This window comes from Amia ocellicauda, chromosome 2 (genome assembly GCF_036373705.1).
Source record: "Amia ocellicauda isolate fAmiCal2 chromosome 2, fAmiCal2.hap1, whole genome shotgun sequence".
Lineage (NCBI taxonomy): Eukaryota > Metazoa > Chordata > Actinopteri > Amiiformes > Amiidae > Amia > Amia ocellicauda.
In genome coordinates this window covers 44,149,306-44,173,156 of record NC_089851.1, presented here as the reverse complement: position 1 = coordinate 44,173,156, position 23,851 = coordinate 44,149,306, and positions in this window count along the sequence as shown.

The window sequence follows — 23,851 nt, the reverse complement described above, 5'->3', positions numbered from 1 at the left end:
CACAACCATTTCTAGGGTTTACAAAGAATGGTGTGAAAAGGGAGAAACATCCAGTATGCGGCAGTCCTGTGGGCGAAAATGCCTTGTTGATGCTAGAGGTCAGAGGAGAATGGGCCGACTGATTCAAGCTGATAGAAGAGCAACTCTGACTGAAATAACCACTCGTTACAACCGAGGTATGCAGCAAAGCATTTGTGAAGCCACAACACGTACAACCTTGAGGCGGATGGGCTACAACAGCAGAAGACCCCACCGGGTACCACTCATCTCCACTACAAATAGGAAAAAGAGGCTACAATTTGCACAAGCTCACCAAAATTGGACAGTTGAAGACTGGAAAAATGTTGCCTGGTCTGATGAGTCTCAATTTCTGTTGAGACATTCAGATGGTAGAGTCAGAATTTGGCGTAAACAGAATGAGAACATGGATCCATCATGCCTTGTTACCACTGTGCAGGCTGGTGGTGGTGGTGTAATGGTGTGGGGGATGTTTTCTTGGCACACTTTAGGCCCCTTAGTGCCAATTGGGCATCGTTTAAATGCCACGGCCTACCTGAGCATTGTTTCTGACCATGTCCATCCCTTTATGACCACCATGTACCCATCCTCTGATGGCTACTTCCAGCAGGATAATGCACCATGTCACAAAGGTCCAATCATTTCAAATTGGTTTCTTGAACATGACAATGAGTTCACTGTACTAAACTGGCCCCCACAGTCACCAGATCTCAACCCAATAGAGCATCTTTGGGATGTGGTGGAATGGGAGCTTCGTGCCCTGGATGTGCATCCCACAAATCTCCATCAACTGCAAGATGCTATCCTATCAATATGGGCCAACATTTCTAAAGAATGCTTTCAGCACCTTGTTGAATCAATGCCACGTAGAATTAAGGCAGTTCTGAAGGCAAAAGGGGGTCAAACACAGTATTAGTATGGTGTTCCTAATAATCCTTTAGGTGAGTGTATTTCAGTGGACATTTTTAAATTATTATTCATTACACGAAAAGCCTGAGTTATCTTCTAGCTGTTAAAAATAATAGGCCCAGGTGGTAAGCCCGATAGTCTTCACATGTAAAAAAAAACAAAAAACGGCTGCATTATTTGTATTCAAATTGACCTACCTGTTGCACACCTAATAAAAAAAAAAGCAAACGGGTTTCTTATGATTATTCATATTTTTACGATTGCACACCCTTCCACCTTAATGAGACCTCAAGCAAAACTGTTTCTACAAGGTTTCCCCTTCTATGACACTGCATATGAGAATTTATCGCTAAGCTGTTATTTAGTATTCCTTGACTACTCAGCTAGCCATATAATTTATTACGTGTGTGCGTGAGTTGAGGAGTTATAATACACAGTGTTTTTATTGCACCTTTTCATACATAATTTACTTTATTCCCCACTGTGAAGAAATAACTGCTAAGGGGCAGCTGTAAGGGTTTAAATAATGCTCTAGGGGATGTGCAATTGTATAGTGCAATTCTGTTAAAACTGTTAAAACATTGCATATTTTCTAAGTTAGGATGAGATGGATATGGATAGGAATGTGGAATGGCCTTTGTTTCTCTAAATGCTGGATATATGTGTGAGTGTGTACAGAATATACAGAGCATAGTAAAAGAGATTAATTCATGCCAACTAATTGATGTTATCAAAGCTTCACAATGGCTCTTTTTAAATGTTTTAATTCAAAATGAACATGCATATAAATTTCTTAAACACATTACCCTGTTTAAGGAGTACTTTATGCTCTGAATTGTTCTATGAAATTCATGGAGGAGATAGAAAAAGAGATTGAATAAAAGGTGGGGAAGATGTGGGATCTCCCCACAATAAATAAATAAAATAACCAAACAAATATCAAACTGTAAATCCACAAAATGAATATTGAACAAGATGGATCATTGCCCGCACACTACAGACACGCCATTGCTGTTGCTCCAATAGTTAAAGGAAAGACCATTAGAATAATGACTACAAGTTTGTTTGTCAAAGACAGCCGGCACCTCACCTCTACTGACACCCAGCACACAAAACTAATTCAGTCCAGAGGATTAATAAGGACCAGGATATAAGGCATGTATGTATGTATATACAGTGAGGGAAAAAAGTATTTGATCCCCTGCTGATTTTGTACGTTTGCCCACTGACAAAGAAATGATCAGTCTATAATTTTAATGGTAGGTGTATTTTAACAGTGAGAGACAGAATAACAACAAAAAAATCCAGAAAAACACATTTCAAAAAAGTTATACATTGATTTGCATGTTAATGAGGGAAAAAAGTATTTGATCCCCTATCAATCAGCAAGATTTCTGGCTCCCAGGTGTCTGTTATACAGGTAACGAGCTGAGATTAGGAGCTTCTCTTAAAGGGAGTGCTCCAAATCTCAGCTCGTTACCTGAATAAAAGACACCTGTCCACAGAAGCAATCAATCAATCACATTCCAAACTCTCCACCATGGCCAAGACCAAAGAGCTGTCCAATGATGTCAGGGACAAGATTGTAGACCTACACAAGGCTGGAATGGGCTACAAAGACCATCGCCAAGCAGCTTGGTGAGAAGGTGACAACAGTTGGTGCGATTATTCGCAAATGGAAGAAACACAAAATAACTGTCAGTCTCCCTCGGTCTGGGGCTCCATGCAAGATCTCACCTCGTGGAGTTTCAATGATCATGAGAACGGTGAGGAATCAGCCAAGAACTACACGGGAGGATCTTGTTAATGATCTCAAGGCAGCTGGGACCATAGTCAACAAGAAAACAATTGGTAACACACTACGCCGTTAAGGACTGAAATCCTGCAGCGCCCGCAAGGTCCCCCTGCTCAAGAAAGCACATGTACAGGCCCGTCTGAAGTTTGCCAATGAACATCTGAATGATTCAGAGGAGAACTGGGTGAAAGTGTTGTGGTCAGATGAGACCAAAATCGAGCTCTTTGGCATCAACTCAACTCACCATGTTTGGAGGAGGAGGAATGACCCCAAGAACACCATCCCCACTGTCAAACATGGAGGTGGAAACATTATGCTTTGGGGGTGTTTTTCTGCTAAGGGGACAGGACAACTGCACCACATCAAAGGGATGATGGACGGGGCCATGTACCGTCAAATCTTGGGTGAGAACCTCCTTCCCTCAGCCACGGCATTGAAAATGGGTCGTGGATGGGTATTCCAGCATGACAATGACCCAAAACACACAGCCAAGGCAACAAAGGAGTGGCTCAAGAAGAAGCACATTAAGGTCCTGGAGTGGCCCAGCCAGTCTCCAGACCTTAATCCCATAGAAAATCTGTGGAGGGAGCTGAAGGTTCGAGTTGCCAAACGTCAGCCTCGAAACCTTAATGACTTGGAGAGGATCTGCAAAGAGCAGTGGGACAAAATCCCTCCTGGTGGCCAACTACAAGAAACGTCTGACCTCTGTGATTGCCAACAAGGTTTTTTGCCACCAAGTACTAAGTCGAAGGGGTCAAATACTTATTTCCCTCATTAACATGCAAATCAATTTATAACTTTTTTGAAATGCGATTTTCTGGATTTTGTTGTTGTTATTCTGTCTCTCATTGTTAAAATACACCTACCATTAAAATTATAGACTGATCATTTCTTTGTCAGTGGGCAAACGTACAAAATCAGCAGGGGATCAAATACTTTTTTCCCTCACTGTATATATATATATATATATATATACACTCACCTAAAGGATTATTAGGAACACCATACTAATACTGTGTTTGACCCCCTGTCGCCTTCAGAACTGCCTTAATTCTACGTGGCATTGATTCAACAAGGTGCTGAAAGCATTCTTTAGAAATGTTGGCCCATACTGATAGGATAGCATCTTGCAGTTGATGGAGATTTGTGGGATGCACATCCAGGGCACCAAGCTCCCGTTCCACCACATCCCAAAGATGCTCTATTGGGTTGAGATCTGGTGACTGTGGGGGCCAGTTTAGTATAGTGAACTCATTGTCATGTTCAAGAAACCAATTTGAAATGATTCGACCTTTGTGACATGGTGCATTATCCTGCTGGAAGTAGCCATCAGAGGATGGGTACATGGTGGTCATAAAGGGATGGACATGGTCAGAAACAATGCTCAGGTAGGCCGTGGCATTTAAACGATGCCCAATTGGCCCTAAGGGACCTAAAGTGTGCCAAGAAAACATCCCCCACACCATTACACCACCACCACCAGCCTGCACAGTGGTAACAAGGCATGATGGATCCATGTTCTCATTCTGTTTACGCCAAATTCTGACTCTACCATCTGAATGTCTCAACAGAAATCGAGACTCATCAGACCAGGCAACATTTTTCCACTCTTCAACTGTCCAATTTTGGTGAGCTTGTGCAAATTGTAGCCTCTTTTTCCTATTTGTAGTGGAGATGAGTGGTACCTGGTGGGGTCTTCTGCTGTTGTAGCCCATCCGCCTCAAGGTTGTACGTGTTGTGGCTTCACAAATGCTTTGCTGCATACCTCGGTTGTAACGAGTGGTTATTTCAGTCAAAGTTGCTCTTCTATCAGCTTGAATCAGTCGGCCCATTCTCCTCTGACCTCTAGCATCAACAAGGCATTTTCGCCCACAGGACTGCCGCATACTGGATGTTTTTCCCTTTTCACACCATTCTTTGTAAACCCTAGAAATGGTTGTGCGTGAAAATCCCAGTAACTGAGCAGATTGTGAAATACTCAGACCGGCCCGTCTGGCACCAACAACCATGCCACGCTCAAAATTGCTTAAATCACCTTTCTTTCCCATTCAGACATTCAGTTTGGAGTTCAGGAGATTGTCTTGACCAGGACCACACCCCTAAATGCATTGAAGCAACTGCCATGTGATTGGTTGGTTAGATAATTGCATTAATGAGAAATTGAACAGGTGTTCCTAATAATCCTTTAGGTGAGTGTATATATAGATAGATATACAGTATGTCACAGACGGGTGACAAATTAAAGGAAAAACCAACATAAAGTGTGTCAGTAAGGTGTTGGGTACCACGAGCCGCCAGAACAGCTTCAATGCTCTTGGCACAGAACTCTACTGGAGGGATGAACACCATTCTTCGAAAAGATATTCCCTCATTTGATGTTTCGATGATGGTGGTGGAGAGCACTCTCTAACACGTCGCTCCAAAATCTCCCATAGATGTTCAATTGGGTTGAGATCTGGTGACTGCAGAGGCCATAGCATATGATTCACATCATTTTCATCCTCATCAAACCATTCAGTGAGCCCTCGTGTCCTGTGGATGGGGGCATTGTCAACCTGGAAGAGACCACTCCCATCAGGATAGAAAAGTGTCACCATAGGATAAAGGTGATCACTCACAATAACTTTGAAATGATTTCCACTGACTCTTCACTCTAAGCAGACACATGGACCCAAACCATGACAGGAAAATGCCCCCCACAGCATAACAGAGCCTCCGGACCCCCTCACTGTAGGGGTCAAGCAGTCAGGCCTGCACCATTCTCTTGGTGTCGCCACACATGCACTCGCCCACTTGTCGAGAACACTAGCCAGTTGAGCATCTTTGTGACTGAAGCTCCTGCCATTCGTGCCCCAATAATGACTCCTCTTTCAAAATCACTTAGGTCCTTTCCTCTTGCCATCTTGATCCAAAATCGAGGTCAACTGGGCATGCTCCGCATTTGTATACATGCCACAGAGCATGATAGGATGTTAATTGCTTAATTGTATCATGCAGTACACCTGTTTGGAGGCATCTGCATTTGTTATGTTCCTCCACTCATTAATTCAGGTTTTTCCTTCAATTTGTCACCCGTCTGTATATATATACACTCACCTAAAGGATTATTAGGAACACCATACTAATACTGTGTTTGACCCCCTTTCGCCTTCAGAACTGCCTTAATTCTACGTGGCATTGATTCAACAAGGTGCTGAAAGCATTCTTTAGAAATGTTGGCCCATATTGATAGGATAGCATCTTGCAGTTGATGGAGATTTGTGGGATGCACATCCAGGGCACGAAGCTCCCATTCCACCACATCCCAAAGATGCTCTATTGGGTTGAGATCTGGTGACTGTGGGGGCCAGTTTAGTATAGTGAACTCATTGTCATATTCAAGAAACCAATTTGAAATGATTCGACCTTTGTGACATGGTGCATTATCCTGCTGGAAGTAGCCATCAGAGGATGGGTACATGGTGGTCATAAAGGGATGGACATGGTCAGAAACAATGCTCAGGTAGGCCGTGGCATTTAAACGATGCCCAATTGGCACTAAGTGGCCTAAAGTGTGCCAAGAAAACATCCCCCACACCATTACACCACCACCACCAGCCTGCACAGTGGTAACAAGGCATGATGGATCCATGTTCTCATTCTGTTTACGCTAAATTCTGACTCTACCATCTGAATGTCTCAACAGAAATCGAGACTCATCAGACCAGGCAACATTTTTCCACTCTTCAACTGTCCAATTTTGGTGAGCTTGTGCAAATTGTAGCCTCTTTTTCCTATTTGTAGTGGATATGAGTGGTACCCGGTGGGGTCTTCTGCTGTTGTAGCCCATCCGCCTCAAGGTTGTACGTGTTGTGGCTTCACAAATGCTTTGCTGCATACCTCGGTTGTAACGAGTGGTTATTTCAGTCAAAGTTGCTCTTCTATCAGCTTGAATCAGTCGGCCCATTCTCCTCTGACCTCTAGCATCAACAAGGCATTTTCGCCCACAGGACTGCCGCATACTGGATGTTTTTCCCTTTTCACACCATTCTTTGTAAACCCTAGAAATGGTTGTGCGTGAAAATCCCAGTAACTGAGCAGATTGTGAAATACTCAGACCGGCCCGTCTGGCACCAACAACCATGCCACGCTCAAAATTGCTTAAATCACCTTTCTTTCCCATTCAGACATTCAGTTTGGAGTTCAGGAGATTGTCTTGACCAGGACCACACCCCTAAATGCATTGAAGCAACTGCCATGTGATTGGTTGGTTAGATACTTGCATTAATGAGAAATTGAACAGGTGTTCCTAATAATCCTTTAGGTGAGTGTATATATATTTATATATATATATATATATATATATATATATACACACCGATCAGCCATAACATTATGACCACTGACAGGTGAAGTGACTAACACTGATAATCTCGTTATCATGGCACCTGTCAGTGGGTGGGATATATTAGGCAGCATGTGAACATTTTGTCCTCAAAGTTGATGTGTTAGAAGCAGGAAAAATGAGCAAGCGTAAGGATCTGAGCGACTTTGACAAGGGCCAAATTGTGATGGCTAGACGACTGGGTCAGAGCATCTCCAAAACTGCAGCTCTTGTGGGGTGTTCCCGGTCTGCAGTGGTCACTACCTATCAAAAGTGGTCCAAGGAAGGAAAAGCGGTGAACCGGCGACAGGGTCATGGGCGACCAAGGCTCATTGATGCACGTGGGGAGTGAAGGCTGGCCCGTGTGGTCCGATCCAACAGACGAGCTACTGTAGCTCAAATTGCTGAAAAAGTTAATGCTGGTTCTGATAGAAAGGTGTCAGAACACACAGTGCATCGCGGTTTGCTGCATATGGGGCTGCGTAGCTGCAGACCAGTCAGGGTGCCCATGCTGACCCCTGTCCACTGCTGAATGTGCTAAAATGTGCTAAAATGGGCACGTGAGCATCAGAACTGGACCACGGAGCAATGGAAGAAGGTGGCCTGGTCTGATGAATCACGAGTTCAAGGTGTTGACTTGGCCTCCAAATTCCCCAGATGTCAATCCAATTGAGCATCTGTGGGATGTGCTGGACAAACAAGTCTGATCCATGGAGGCCCCACCTCGCAACTTACAGGACTTAAAGGATCTGCTGCTAATGTCTTGGTGCCAGATACCACAGCACACGTTCAGAGGTCTAGTGGAGTCCATGCCTCGACGGGCATGCCTTTGGCGGCAAAAGGGGGACCTACACAATATTAGGCAGGTGGTCATAATGTTATGGCTGATCGGTGTGTATATATATATATATATATATATATATATATATATATATATATATATATTTATTTGATTTTTTTGTTAATGTGAATGTGATAGGGTGAAGAGTAATGAAATATGCTACTGACCTCCACCAAGTCTGCTACAGACTGTCTGCGGCCCATGGACCGTGGTGTGTTTGGGAACCACTGGCTTAAAAGACATGTTTTGTTCAAGGTGGCACTGCTTATAACTTCATATGCAGTCTGCAGAGAAGTGTGCAGTTTAGCCAGCTTGGTTGTTAGAAAAACCAGAATAAATGGCAGCCTGTGTGAAGTGAGACCCCTGAGCTAAACTAATAAGACCAGAGCTGCGAATGACATTTGCCAGGGAATATGGCAGTGCTGTGTTACAAAGATCCTTTGTGGCTTGTAAACCTGTGTGTGTGGTGTATATATATATATATATATATAATAAGACTTTAGAAATCGTTTATTGAATTATAGACAATGTTGGGGGGAGGGGGAATGGATGGACATCCATATCAAGAAATGTGAATGCACAATGTTCAGGGACAAATTCTTTGTTCGGACTTGATTTTGTACCTTATTTTAAGCTCTGGCTACGAAGTCACTGTAACAGTTGAAATTTCGGTTATTTTGTTGAGAAAAACAAGGCTGCAGCATTCTACTCTATTACAATCTAGTGTGATTTGTAATAAGGAACAACTGAGAATAGGAGGAGCCCAGTTTATTGCCTCTTGGCCTAAACTGAACTCTCCTCACGTCGGAGTGATGCCTCTGACACCCTCATATGTCAATGGGAGCTTTGTAATGGACCCTCATCCTGTAAACCGCAGAAAAGGAGTCAAAGCTGCAAATAATCTAGCGGGGAAGGGGGGAGGAGGAGTGAAGGAACAAACCAGGACAAACAACGGCTGGCTGGGACATTGTGGGCTGTTGCTGGAATGTAAGGATTGGTGGTGGAGCTCAATTCACATGACGCGTGTTTGTGAGCCGAAATGGGAAGAGCAAGACAGTGTTGGCAAAATGTGTTCCTGTTTGAAACTTAAAAATAAAAAACATTTGAATGAAACTGCACATCACGACATCTGACTTCCACATTTTTCTGCTCACATGACATGAGAGGGGGCTTCTTTCTCCACAGATGTACCAAGGTGCATTTGATGTAGCTTAGTCATGCGGGTGTATGTTGTAGGGGAGTTAATAGTTTACAGTTTACATGTTTAAATGTTAACAAAGTATTTTTTTCCCCCTTAAAATATATATATTTTTTAAAGAAGTCAAATAACCATAGAAAAAGGATTTATTACAGTGTTTGGACATTATTATTATGAATTGTTGTTGTTGCACCCTTTCTTTCGCACTGTTTCCTGTGAGATTTGTATTGGATGAAAAAAAACACTAATACAATTACAACATAAGAGGGTGTTGTTCTCCATCACATGGATATTCACTTCTCAATATCAGTTTGCCATGTCAACTTTGAAAATAATTGTGTGTTTCGACAAAATTTGTGAGAAAAATGTAAATTGCAGAGCTTAGTTACAGTGCTTAATCATATGAAACTAAAGCATCCTTTGCAAACAATGTCTGCTACTACAACTGGGGGAGGATTTAACACAGAGACTGTGGGGTTCAGACAAACAACTATACAAGCATATGCTGGTAGTAAATGTGGAAAACCTGGGGCTGAAAATGTTGATTGTTGAGAAAACTACTTAAGCTTTTTTCTTAGTAGACTTATATATGTTTTAAAACAAAGTATTAATACTGAAAACAACAGTAGTTATTTTAGTTAACAATGCAAGAAACGTTATACTTGTTAAAGTATGATCTGGAAAAGCTCTTTTGGTTTAATGTGGTCGATGCCCTTCATGATTTTGAAGACTTAAATCAAGTCCCTGTCATGGTCCCCTAGCGCTCCCCCTCTATCCCCACTAGGTGCCGCCATTTCCCTGCCTTCTCCCTGCTCTCGTCACTCTGTCTATTAACATTCTGCTCACCCATGTGCACTCCTGTTCTATCCCTCTGTTCCTATTCGCCCTGCACCTCCCAAGCCTGATTCCTGCTTCCCTTTATAATCCCCTCACTTCCCTCAGTCGGGGCAAGGTTTTGCCAGTCCTAACTGCAATTCCAAGCCCTTGTTCCTCCGAGCCTTTGTTCCTCCGACCATCGCCCGTGACCACGACCACGTCTCAGTCAAGCCTCCATTGTCCTGATCCGCCGGTGCCCGACCCACGCCTGTCCGACTATCCCGCGATCCAGCACTGCACTTGGGTCCCCTGTTTCCAGACTTCCCGAGGGAAACGTGACAGTCCCCACGTAGTCTCCTCTGTTCCAGGGTGAAAAGGTTCAGTTCCCTCAGTCTCTCAGTAGGACTTTCCCTTCAGACCTGGAATAAGTCTGGTTGCTCTGCTCTGAACTGCCTCTAGAGCAGTGATATCTTTCTTGAAGTGTGGAGCCCAGAACTGTACACAGTATCCAGATGAGGTCTAACTAGTGCATTGTACAGTCTGAACATCACTGCCCTTGTTCTCAATTCAACACCTTTGACAATAACACTAACAACATCTCTTTAAATATGTCTGTATCTATCTACTATTTACTATATCTCTCTAAACTCTGTATCTCTATACAGATACATGATATATGATATATATATATATATATATATATATATATATATATATATATATATATATACACTCACCTAAAGGATTATTAGGAACACCATACTAATACTGTGTTTGACCCCCTTTCGCCTTCAGAACTGCCTTAATTCTACGTGGCATTGATTCAACAAGGTGCTGAAAGCATTCTTTAGAAATGTTGGCCCATATTGATAGGATAGCATCTTGCAGTTAATGGAGATTTGTGGGATGCACATCCAGGGCACCAAGCTCCCGTTCCACCACATCCCAAAGATGCTCTATTGGGTTGAGATCTGGTGACTGTGGGGGCCAGTTTAGTACAGTGAACTCATTGTCATGTTCAAGAAACCAGTTTGAAATGATTCGACCTTTGTGACATGGTGCATTATCCTGCTGGAAGTAGCCATCAGAGGATGGGTACATGGTGGTCATAAAGGGATGGACATGGTCAGAAACAATGCTCAGGTAGGCCGTGGCATTTAAACGATGCCCAATTGGCACTAAGGGGCCTAAAGTGTGCCAAGAAAACATCCCCCACACCATTACACCACCACCACCAGCCTGCACAGTGGTAACAAGGCATGATGGATCCATGTTCTCATTCTGTTTACGCCAAATTCTGACTCTACCATCTGAATGTCTCAACAGAAATCGAGACTCATCAGACCAGGCAACATTTTTCCACTCTTCAACTGTCCAATTTTGGTGAGCTTGTGCAAATTGTAGGTAGCCTCTTTTTCCTATTTGTAGTGGAGATGAGTGGTACCTGGTGGGGTCTTCTGCTGTTGTAGCCCATCCGCCTCAAGGTTGTACGTGTTGTGGCTTCACAAATGCTTTGCTGCATACCTCGGTTGTAACGAGTGGTTATTTCAGTCAAAGTTGCTCTTCTATCAGCTTGAATCAGTCGGCCCATTCGCCTCTGACCTCTAGCATCAACAAGGCATTTTCACCCACAGGACTGCCGCATACTGGATGTTTTTCCCTTTTCACACCATTCTTTGTAAACCCTAGAAATGGTTGTGCGTGAAAATCCCAGTAACTGAGCAGATTGTGAAATACTCAGACCGGCCCGTCTGGCACCAACAACCATGCCACGCTCAAAATTGCTTAAATCACCTTTCTTTCCCATTCAGACATTCAGTTTGGAGTTCAGGAGATTGTCTTGACCAGGACCACACCCCTAAATGCATTGAAGCAACTGCCATGTGATTGGTTGGTTAGATAATTGCATTAATGAGAAATTGAACAGGTGTTCCTAATAATCCTTTAGGTGAGTGTATATATATATATATACATATATATATATATATATATATATATATACATATACATATATATACATATACATATATATATGTATATATACATATATATATATATACATATATATATGTATATATACATATATATATATATACATATATATATGTATATATACATATATATATATATATACATATATATATGTATATATATATATATATATATATATATATATATATATATATATATATATATAAATTTAAATACAAGGAAGCCTTTTGACATAAGGTTTCAATGCTCTCTCTTACTGCAGTTGTAAATGATTAGCAAGATTATTAAACCAGAGAGTTTGATGTTACAGGCTATAATGTTTGATACTGTACGTCCCCAAAAGACCAATTCTGGTCCCTGAGGAGTGGGATATGTGCAGAAATGATAGTGATGAAATGACCACTGTGGTCCTATTGAATCAATATTTGAAGGCTATTTCAGCCCACAGCATCTTTATACTGAAGCTGGGAGATGTAATCCTCATGGTACAATTTAGAAAACACAAACTGCTGATTCAGCAAGCTGAGGGCAGGCTGCACAGGAAGCATGTGCTCCAGATTTTGATGACAGCAAACCCAAAGTAGTACAAGGAGTGAAGGAACAAAACCAGTAAAGAAAAATAGCTAATTGAGAAAATAATTCAATGAAGGGCTCAGTACATTTAAACAAAATGTTGATTGCAGTTTCATTCTAAGACATAGGGGTCTCCCATGACCATGATTATGATAATCTCTTTTTAAAACAGTGTGTTTTCTCTCCTGGTTGTTGGGATCCACTGTGTGTTTTCCATTTTTCATTCCAACCAATCTTTTAATTGCATAGACACATGAGACCTGCATTGTACTAAATTAAATAGCATTTAAGTTGCTTTGTTTTCTCAGCACCTAGTCCTCAGACCCAAACCCCCCCACTTCAGATGTGTTGCTGCCATTGCATCGACTCGGTTTCAATAAAGACTTGCTCTCTTAAACCTGTCTGAACAGCTCCTGACAAGTGACCCATTCATCATTAACAGTACATCCCATGGATCAAGATAAAGCAAAAAAGTGATCCTAACCAATAATAGGGAGTGGTAAGTGTTCATATAGTTACATTTATTTAAAGAAATACTGTACACCTATAATATGGCTTGGGATTGAGTGTTTAAATGAGAAGGCCTGGTAAGAGTTAATGAAGTGTAAAAGCTTAGACCCGTGTATGTCAAATTTAGGCATCACGTGATCTCTGTGTTACACATGTTCCCTTTAAGGAGCAAATGCTTCCCCGGGGAACATTCCACTGTAAACCACTTTCTGGGGTGACGTGTCCTCCTCAAAGGAAGCTTTTGTTCAGCAGACTTGATGAAGGTTCTGGGGGAACCTCTGCAAGGAGAAAGAGGCCGTTGGGTTACAAGGAACCACACAGAGTTCAGGCTTACAAATAACAGGCACTGGGAGCTGTCAACAATTGCCCCATCTTACATGAGGCAAGAGCTTATCCTGATTTAGGCTTCTGGCATTTCATGATGCCTGAGCTTATGAAAGAGAGTCTGCATTTTCTCCACAGTGAAAGAATTAAAAAAACACAGAGAGCGAGAGAGACAGAGACAGACAGGTCTTCTGCTTCTACGAGTCTACAGCTGGCTTCCGCAGAATAGGTGTGTGTTAGGTATTGAGCTCCAAAAATCAAACTTAAAAAGTCAACTGCTAGTCAAGTCCTAAATAGAAAAAGGAACCTGTTTTAAACTCTTCCTGTTGACGTTATCTTTATTGTCAATCTTTTATTTTTGTCAGATTTGCCACTTTTTACTTCTGGCACTTCTTTACTGGTCAAGGCTGACGTTTTTGTTGTTATTGTTTTTTTGGCATAGACTGCTGTACTCGATGGCCACAGTCAGAACTGTAGGTTTTGTAGGTCTCTATAGCCCTACCTTCTTACAACCTAGAAACAATAATTGGTTCAGTTTCACAAATAAAAGGATCAATTAAGTAACTGGAACTGAGGTGTAAGAAAAAAAACATAAAGCACTGAGCCTGCTCCACGACCGGATTTGACACCCAGTTTTCAGCTCTGTAATGGTCTAATGGTACAATTAAGTGGATAAATTGAACGTTTTTCTTCAGTCTCCAAAAACATTATGTGGGTACTCTGTTTTGAAACAACAGCAGCTTTTAAGGTATCAGCTGTACAAGATAAATAAATTAATGCACAGAAAAAATCATTAAAGTAATTTCAAAACATTCACCCCCCTCGATACTAGAAAACCTGACAACCTGACCTGACAAAAATACCTATTTTTTATGTCAGATGCTTCTTTCTTCTGCTCCAAAATGTCACCTTTATGAAGTACAGGTACACCGATCAGCCATAACATTATGACCACTGACAGGTGAAGTGAATAACACTGATAATCTCGTTATCATGGCACCTGTCAGTGGGTGGGATATATTAGGCAGCAAGTGAACATTTTGTCCTCAAAGTTGATGTGTTAGAAGCAGGAAAAATGGGCAAGCGTAAGGATCTGAGTGACTTTGACAAGGGCCAAATTGTGATGGCTAGACGACTGGGTCAGAGCATCTCCAAAACTGCAGCTCTTGTGGGGTGTTCCCGGTCTGCAGTGGTCACTACCTATCAAAAGTGGTCCAAGGAAGGAAAAGCGGTGAACCGGTTGCTGAAAACGTTAATGCTGGTTCTGATAGAAAGGTGTCAGAACACACAGTGCAACACAGTTTGTTGCGTATGGGGCTGCGTAGCCGCAGACCAGTCAGGGTGCCCATGCCGACCCCTGTCCACTGCCGAAAGCGCCTACAATGGGCAAGTGAGCATCAGAACTGGACCACGGAGCAATGGAAGAAGGTGGCCTGGTCTGATGAATCACATTTTCTTTTACATCACGTGGATGGCCGGGTGCGTTTGCGTCGCTTACCTGGAGAACACATGGCCCAAGGATGCACAATGGGAAGAAGGCAAGCCGGTGGAGGCAGTGTGATGCTTTGGGCAATGTTCTACTGGGAAACCTTGGGTCCTGCCATTCATGTGGATGTTACTTTGACACGTACCACCTACCTAAGCATTGTTGCAGACCATGTACACCCTTTCATGGACACGGTATTCCCTGATGGCATTGGTCTCTTTCAGCAGGATAATGTGCCCTGCCACGAAGCAAAAATGGTTCAGAAATGAGGTACACAACAATGAGTTCAAGGTGTTGACTTGGCCTCCAAATTCCCCAGATCTCAATTCAATTGAGCATCTGTGGGATGTGCTGGACAAACAAGTCCGATCCATGGAGGCCCCACCTCACAACTTACAGGACTTAAAGGATCTGCTGCTAATGTCTTGGTGCCAGATACCACAGCACACCTTCAGAGGTCTAGTGGAGTCCATGCCTCGACGGGTCAGGGCTGTTTTGGCGGCAAAAGGGGGACCTACACAATATTAGGCAGGTGGTCATAATGTTATGGCTGATCAGTGTATGTAGTTGGCTATTAGCATGTGGGTCAAATATTTAATTTCATCCAGCTCTTAGTAATCAATCCAGAAAAACAAAAGATAGATGCTGCCTCCTTGTCTGAATGAAATATCAGATCCACAAATATACACACTCCGCTCAACAACAAATAAATAGCCAGTGTCTTTTTTAACAAGAGTCATGGTCATTTCGACACACACAGAAATGCAGCAGTAAACTCACAACCAGTCATGACATTCCCCAAGCAGTTGAAAATGAAATGGAGAAAGTGACACCGTATCCGCTTAGGTAATCCTTGGTGAACACACAGAGATCAGCTGCATTAAGTTATTCATGAGGCACTTGTCTGGTGGTAGCCTGAGAAACAGATGCCTCTCCTTCATTAGATGTTACCTTTACATGCTGTTTGCCTATTCTAGCTTTCCCAGCATTCCCTGGTTTGGCCCAATCCACCAAAGCCTAGAAATATTCATTCACATTTTGCTGAGGACATCGGTTACAAATGTATTCTTGTCCTCATTCATATTGTTTTGAGGACATTGCTACCGATGAGTGCCTTAATACCATTTAGGAGAAAAGAATGCTTTTAATTCTGTCACAATTTTAGAATTCTCAACAGATCCTCTAATGACCAATACATAATTTATTTTCATGAAAGAAGGAAAAACAAATAAGAAAAAAAATCTGTTTGTATTCTTCTCTATTATCCTTTTGGGGATACTGTGTAGTGTATATTGGAGACTTCTGCCAAACACGAGAAGTCCCCTTTTGCCAAGTCTGCAGGGGTGTTTATAAACAAGAACTAACATTGACAAAATACACTTTCTTGCAGATGCTTCTGTTGCTGTGGAGGTGATAAGTAACACTAGGAGGAAAAAAAACAACACATTGAATACATTAATAATCTGGGCATTGCTTTTAATAGCATTGCAATTACCAGTGCCTTCATGCAGTCTCCATTGAGCAACATGAATTAAGTACAGCTGTAACTCTTTCTGGTGTATTTGCTGCATAAAAAAAGCTCCCCAAAAGGTTACAGTAATTTCAAGCGCCCATCTAAGTATTGGCAATCATGGTTCTATGGATACTTATAATGTTATTCATGAGGCATTAATGGGATATAATTGCTGCTGGGTCATTACACAGAGAACCTCTCCCCGACCCCCCCACCTATATAATAAATAAAATGAGAGGTCTTGCACTTTAATGGGCCACTCAGTATTAGTAATGGGTGGATGCAGTATGGCTGCACAGTTTACGATATCCTGCCTGCCTCGCAACCTAATGGCACTTGCTGCTCGGTCCCACACAGTTTAATCGGAGCCGTGCATGCAGTCGCATTGCATGCAGCGTTGCCTGGGAAACCTTGAGGCCGAACACAAAGGGAAACGATTTGGGGGGGAGGAGGAAGGAGCCCAAAAGGGACCTGGTTGCAAATGGGACGGGCTCAGACCTGTTTTCTGGCTGTGTGTAAGATTGTAGGAGAGGGTCCTCGAAATGCACTTCCTAATATAAGGCTCATATCCTGTACACATATTCTCAGTGAAGCTCTACCACAGTGTTTCTGGGGCCCCACTGCCCTGCTGCTGTTTATTCCAAATAAGCTCTCTGTTACTCAGTTGAGTCCCTAAGTGAACTAATACGTTGCCTAATGGGTGCTTTTTAAACTAGTTTTAAACAGTTGGAAGTTAAATGCAGGTAAATATAGAATTATGTAAGGCACTTGGATTCTCCAACTTTTTCTTGGAGGTAAACTCATGTAAAAAGGCAAACAAAGCACATTATTCATTCCAGTGTGTTCTCAATGAAGGACCTTGGAGCTCGGTTGGAACAAATCCTGCCAGAGTTAAAAACCCACTGGCACACTGAGCTGTATTTAAGATGAATACATTGATATTTACACTAACTACTGTGGTTCCTTTTTAGAATCCCGTATGTGCCGTATTGCATTATAGAGCTCAGCTTTTAATGTACTTTTCATTTTTTTTGTCATCAGGACGTGGCATCTTCCCTTCTGCACTTTGACCTTCCACAAGAAACACTGAAAGGAAAAAATATCAAGTGCTTCTGCTATTTCTGATTCCTATGACATCATGGGACATTATTACCATGCAAATAGTTCAGAGATATGGGCTAAAATAATAATATACCAAAGTAACTTTTATTTTCTTGGGAAAAGAAAGATGTCATAAAAAGATAATTTCCAGACCTTAAATAGTTCTAGTCTACTATATATACTATATATACTATAGTCTACAACTAGCTCTATACTGTAACATTGTGTATGCCTATATCTGTGCTGATCTGTCTCTGTGAAACCAGTTCTTCTTGTTAAAAGCTAAACGGAAGTTCAATATGGGAAGTAAAATGGCAATTCTTATTTTAAAAGCCATAGCTTCATGTAGGGAAACATAATTTAATATTTGATGGAATACCCTCGTCTTTAATTAGCTAAGACGCAGACCAAATCAAAACTTTCACCTACCCACAAATTGCAAATTACAAACTTGTACCCAGTTTGGATTGCATTTGTTGTCAGAAGCCACTTTCTACTTCTTATACATTAAAACAATGATAGGTTTTCACAGGTTTGTAATTTGTGATTGGTGAGCAGGGCGAAGTTTTGATTTGGTCCGGGCTTATGGTGTGACAGTGCTAAATTGTTTTTTAAAGGAGAACTTTTCTTTTTTCCCCATAATTTTAACTCTTAACCAATGGAAGGAATATAGCGCTTTAGGGATAGGAGGTCTATAAACACTTATGTTGTGTAATCATGTTGAGTAATTTAAACTTTGCACTGTTTTCTATTTGCAGATCATTATGAACTCAAACTTAAAGCTTGGCCATCTTCTTCCAATGGCAACCATGCCTACTGCCCCCAGTCGTAAACAAAAACGCAAATTAAGAATGCATAGAAACAAGTAGTTTGCAAAATAAATGTCACAAATTAAATATTACCAGCAGGTTAAAGATAGAAAAAAAAACCACGCTCTTGTGTGATAACCACATTCAGGCCGATGGCGATGTTAAACGAACCTCGAGCGGGCAGACTTTCTTGTCCCTTTTCTGACATGCAAACATAAGGAGTCCTTCAGGGGAACAGGAGATTAAACAGATTCATGGCTTCCATAAAACCCCCCGTCTGGACTTTCACACCGCTAAAGCAGGTGACTTTTCATAGCTCACACTGACATTTACAGTTTGTCATAGGGTCAAGGTATGAATAGCTCTGTTTGTAAATGTAATTTTCTGGCAGGAAGTGCTTTTTGATAAAGTCTTTTAGAAACCAGGGAGTAGTGACAGTGTGGCAGAATTTAGATTTGTGTCCTTCGAATGCAATGTGTTGGGAGCAGCTAATTATATTGACAGTGGTTGGACATTTTAATCACCATGTTGCTACTAAGGTCAGACTGAATTTATTTATGTATTCATTTGGGAAGTGCATGTTGGATGATTTTTAATATACTATGTTTTCAATTATTTGCCTGTATTGTGAGTTATGAATTGTATTGTCGTCTTTGTTTAATGCTCAAAATTAAAAACTGTCATTGTTTTATTATTTTTTTGAATGCACTATCATTCTGCCAGACCTTTCCCAGTGTTGATTAAAACATTTTAAATTCAGCTCAAGATGCTATAATGTAGTCATGGGTATATTAACTCCAGTGCAGGAAAATGAATAATTAATTAATTAATTTGGCTGACAACAAAAAGCTGTAGAACAGCAAAATTAATTTGTGAAATGTTATTTCCACTTGGTTTATAACACAGGTTACGTTTGTGTGAAGTTAGACCGGGAGTGCTTGCATTAAGCCAAGTTAGCAGTCCTTAAACAATGTGGTACATCTTACGTTAAACCAATTAAGACTACTGAGATTCCTAGGTGCATTACACATGACCAAATTAAGGTGTATGGTGATTTTCTTTTCCAGATTAGATTCCAGATCAATCATTTTAGTTTATTTACTACTTTGTTCCTTGAGTGCACACATAGTATTTAAAAATATTATTTTAATTAATTTTACATGTGGTTTTGTATTGTGTTTTTCAATCGTTCAATTAATGAGGGAAGGCATTGCTTTTCTGTTTCCTCGATTACTTTTGCTCTTTATGTTACGTCTGTGTTGGAATCCTTGCAGATACTTTTAGACCAGAGTGAAATATCTAATTGGGTTTTAAGAAACATTCACTAGTGTTGCATTAGAGCTATAAAACTGTATAGGGACTTTTTAGGACCAGTGTTGGAGAAAGCCTGTGAACGAGTTCATCTGGGCTGATCAGAGGCTTAGCAGAAGTCAGTGGCAGAATTACAGAATGCAATTCAATAACACTGAAGTCTGGAAAGACTTGTTGAAGCAGGTCAAGGTAATCGTGCTGTCTGACTTGAGGTGGCGGAAAAGCTCTTATTATTTATAATGAACTTGTCTGTCAATCTTGTACTGCTTCTCAATTGAAAAGTTTTCACAGTTTTTTGGCATAACATTGAATTGCGTAATTTGTTAAAGGAGACATAATCTTTTTTGGATGTGTTTACAGCATAATCTGTGTTGAGACATGCACTCCCGCAGTAAAACTCGGCCACTCAATAACAATACATTGATTGTGTAAAGCTCAGAAGCGAGCATCCTGTATGATCAGGTTTAAGTTTTACTTGAATAATGCATGTCAAAAATGGAAATGGGGTAAAGGAAATAATGAAATAAAAAGTTAGACCAGCTGTAGCAAACTGCTTTTACTTTTGAGGACCCACTGGATGTTATGCTATAGCAAGGGTGTACAGCACTAGGGACCATTTCTCGCACTTAGGAACACATCTTAGGTATTGATTAATTAAGGAAGTCACTTGATCAATGATGGTTCCTTGACGACTGAATGGTATTGAGGCTTGATGATGGACTTATTTAATTTATTCAAAATCTTGCTTAATTTATCAGAATTCCATGTTTCCAGGCCTATATGCATTGTTGAGTTAAGGGAGATCTTTAAAATCTGTTTAATTTGGGGCTCTCCAGGACCAGGGTTACACACCCTTGGTGCTACAGCAAACACAACATGTTTTGGAAGAATAAAGCAAGGCCATAATGTAAATGCACAGCAATTACCTTACATGTATACTGCTGGATGAAGGCCTCCCTGAGATGTTTCCACTTGCTTTGATCCACAGTGACTCTTGTCAAGGTGATGCCAGCAAAACTTCTGATCTCATCGTCCCATTTTTTCTGTGATGGTCTTCTTGGTCTTCCTTCATTCATAGCCAATGTGTCTGATCCATTGCTATTTTAACATCTTCACCCTTTCAATGATGTCATAGACCTCTGTTAGTTATCAAAGTCATGCATTTGTTTTTCTCTTTCTTCTTTTTATTCTAAGCACACACCGTTTACAATATAAGATCTACTGATGGAATAGAGCTGCATCCAGACTTATCTTCTTTAGCTCGTCTTTTATGGCCGATATCCAGAAGGCCTAATGCATCCCTGTGAATGAATCGCCGGCTCTTGGCTTGGGAAAGAGTTAAATAGGTTTGCTTAAGTGAACGATTAGCCTCAGCTTTCTAATTAGAAGCCAAGATTGAATGAAAACTGTCAGGCTCTGTGGCCCTCCAGGACCGCAGCAGAGGAACATCAGGCAAAATCGAATTAATCTGATGTGTCTTTCCCATGCAATTAATGCAGTAATGGTATTTGTCCCAAGGAGGTCATCAATAACCATAAATGATGAAGAAAATCTGGCATCATTAACAGCAGGGGTTCTCAACTTCGCATCCTGGAGGGGCACGGGGCCCTGTGGCTCTTCATTACTTAATTAACCCATTCTTTTGAACAATTGGGCACATGGGACATTATCTGAAGGTCTTTTAGAGTTCACAGAGTAAAAGATGTTTAGATTCAAGGTAGACTACCTGTCACATAAGATGCAGCCTAAAGAGAAGCATTTAATGCGTCCACAGAATCAAAGAACAGTTACGTTATTGGAGGTGTGGACCGATCAAATCCTAGCCCCTTGTCTGAGACACCTCATGCTTGATCGTTCACAACAGGGAAGGGCCTCTGGTCTATAAGTCCAGTCTCTCCTCATGTTCTTCAGTGGCAACCTGCTTTCCAGAAAGTGGAAGTATCAACAGCCGAATAAAAGCTGTGGAGGAGGATCAGCGAGGAGACAGTCTGTCCAACCTGTGATCACCCTCAAGAGAGGTACGGGTGTGGGGAATCAGAGAAAAATGCCAGCAAACAGAAAACTGCCATTGTTACTAAGCTATTTGTTGAGTCAAAATGTATATCTAATCCAGGGATAGGTTTCAAAACTGGTGAATGAACCGTGAAGCAGACATACTGAACCGAAGGCCCAAAGGAGGGGATTTTGCACCACTGCTTTATAAATGCACAGAGGGCTTAGTGCCATTGGTGTTTGTTTTTTATTTTCCTTTTGTAATTGTGATGCAATTTTATATTTGGATTTCGTTCGTTACAAGGAAAAGGTTTTTATTGGAAATGTAAATGTTTTATTATTTTTGTAGACTTGCTTTATATTAAGACTCGCTGATGACTGTACATGTATCCACTTCATAACTGCTTTACAATTAAATAACACTTACTTTAAACAGAAAATAAATGTACAGAAGGTTGCTTATCAATTTAACTTGTTAAAAAAAAAAACACAATCAGCTAAAAGAACCCTCTGGGACTTTGTAAAATGCATGCGTGTCTGTGGCTTTATAGAACATTGAATATAAAACATTTTCTGACCTTCAGATTCAATAATGGTAAATATTACAATGACCACGAAGCATATCATTGCATTGGGTTCTGCTTTGGGAAAAAAAAAAGTTGATTTGGAACTTACTAGTTTTTGTGAATCCAGTGATCCAGTACACAAGTGACATCAGAAAAATTTGAATGTATAAATAGCTTCCATTTGTGAAATATTTGTGGATTTCTGAATACATGTAGATGTTGCCTAAAAGCATAAACTTTGTGACGGTTAGCATAATGATTTAATTCAGCTATTGCCTTTAGGTCAACGTGGCAAATGTTAGAAATGGTTTAAACTGTTTTTTATGATACATAATGTTTTGACAAAGTTGTTCTGTAATTATACACAGCTGGAGTTGCTCTGTTTGTGCACAAGAGACCATTTAATTGTATCCATGCTGTATATTCTGGAACAAGGAAGGCAGTATTAATTCTGTTAAATTATATGTCATGTTAGCAGATACGTAACAAACATGTCTACAGTGGGCAGCACAATTTTCCTATAAAATTCAAAAGAGGAAATACAATACAAAATAAAATGGTCCCTTGTAGCGAATTGAGAACAATAATATTCAATTATCGAACTTCTCCCTTGTCTGAATTGTATTGCTCTTTAAATTCTTAATATGTTAGTGCTATCTCCCCTGGACTAAATGCTGGACTAATGGACAATGGGGAGGGGAGTGTCCCCGGTGTATATAGTTGTATGTTTAAGGCAGGGTCAGTGTTGTTGTCCTGTGTCCCCAATTTCCCTCTGTGTTCCTTTGTCCACCCCCCCAGCCGTGTCAGAGGGAGTCTAACACAGCCTTCCTGCCTTTCCCCTCAGTCTGTGTCTCAGTTTGCAACCTATTGCTTTTATCAGAGCAGCATGACAGCTCCTTTCTGGTAATGAAGTTGTGGAATGTTCCTTAATCAGAACCAGTTTGAAATGGTTAAAATACTCTTAGTATTGCTTGTATTGAATATTAAATGCAAATACATCCTAGTATTTATCAAAATAAATCAATAATAAAACTTTCTTGCAATTCTTTATATTAAAATAATATATTAAAATTAATAAAAGTGAAGACTTAAAAGCTACCATCTGAAAAGGAAATTGTAGAGCCAACACATTCTTGGATGTAAAAGCCAATAAGAAAAGAGAATGAACTCTAAATCTCATGAACATTTATGTGGTGAAGGGAGTTTCCAAGGAGAAGTGTCTCTGTAATGCTGACAGTACAGCTTCACTTGCTGTCATTAACAATCGAGTCTGTAGTGAGGCACTGCGAAAGTAAATGCACTTCCTTGGGACTGGTTTCATACAGCAGACTCTCCCCTGTTGCCAGGCAATCTCTCCCTCCAGAAGGCATTAAAGCTGAAACCTATAAATTCAGATATCTTGGGCCCCATCTGCCCAAAAGGAAAGCCAGTGCATTAAATGAAAATGTATCCCCTGGCTTGTCGTGTTTTGAGTTTGTCTCTACTGCCCGGTGACTTGTTATTGACAGTTTCCCGTGTCTTTCGACATTAAGCACAGAGCAAATAAAATAGTCATGAATCAAGTATTTGAGTATCCAGTCTGCCATTGACATGGGTCGGGTGACATAAATCATAAACCACGTGATTCAAATCAAATCAACATTTATGTGTTTTTCTTCTTCAAAATAGTGTATATTTTGTAAGACACATGCACGCTTTAATGTACATAACTCTTCTCTGTCCACAAACTGCACA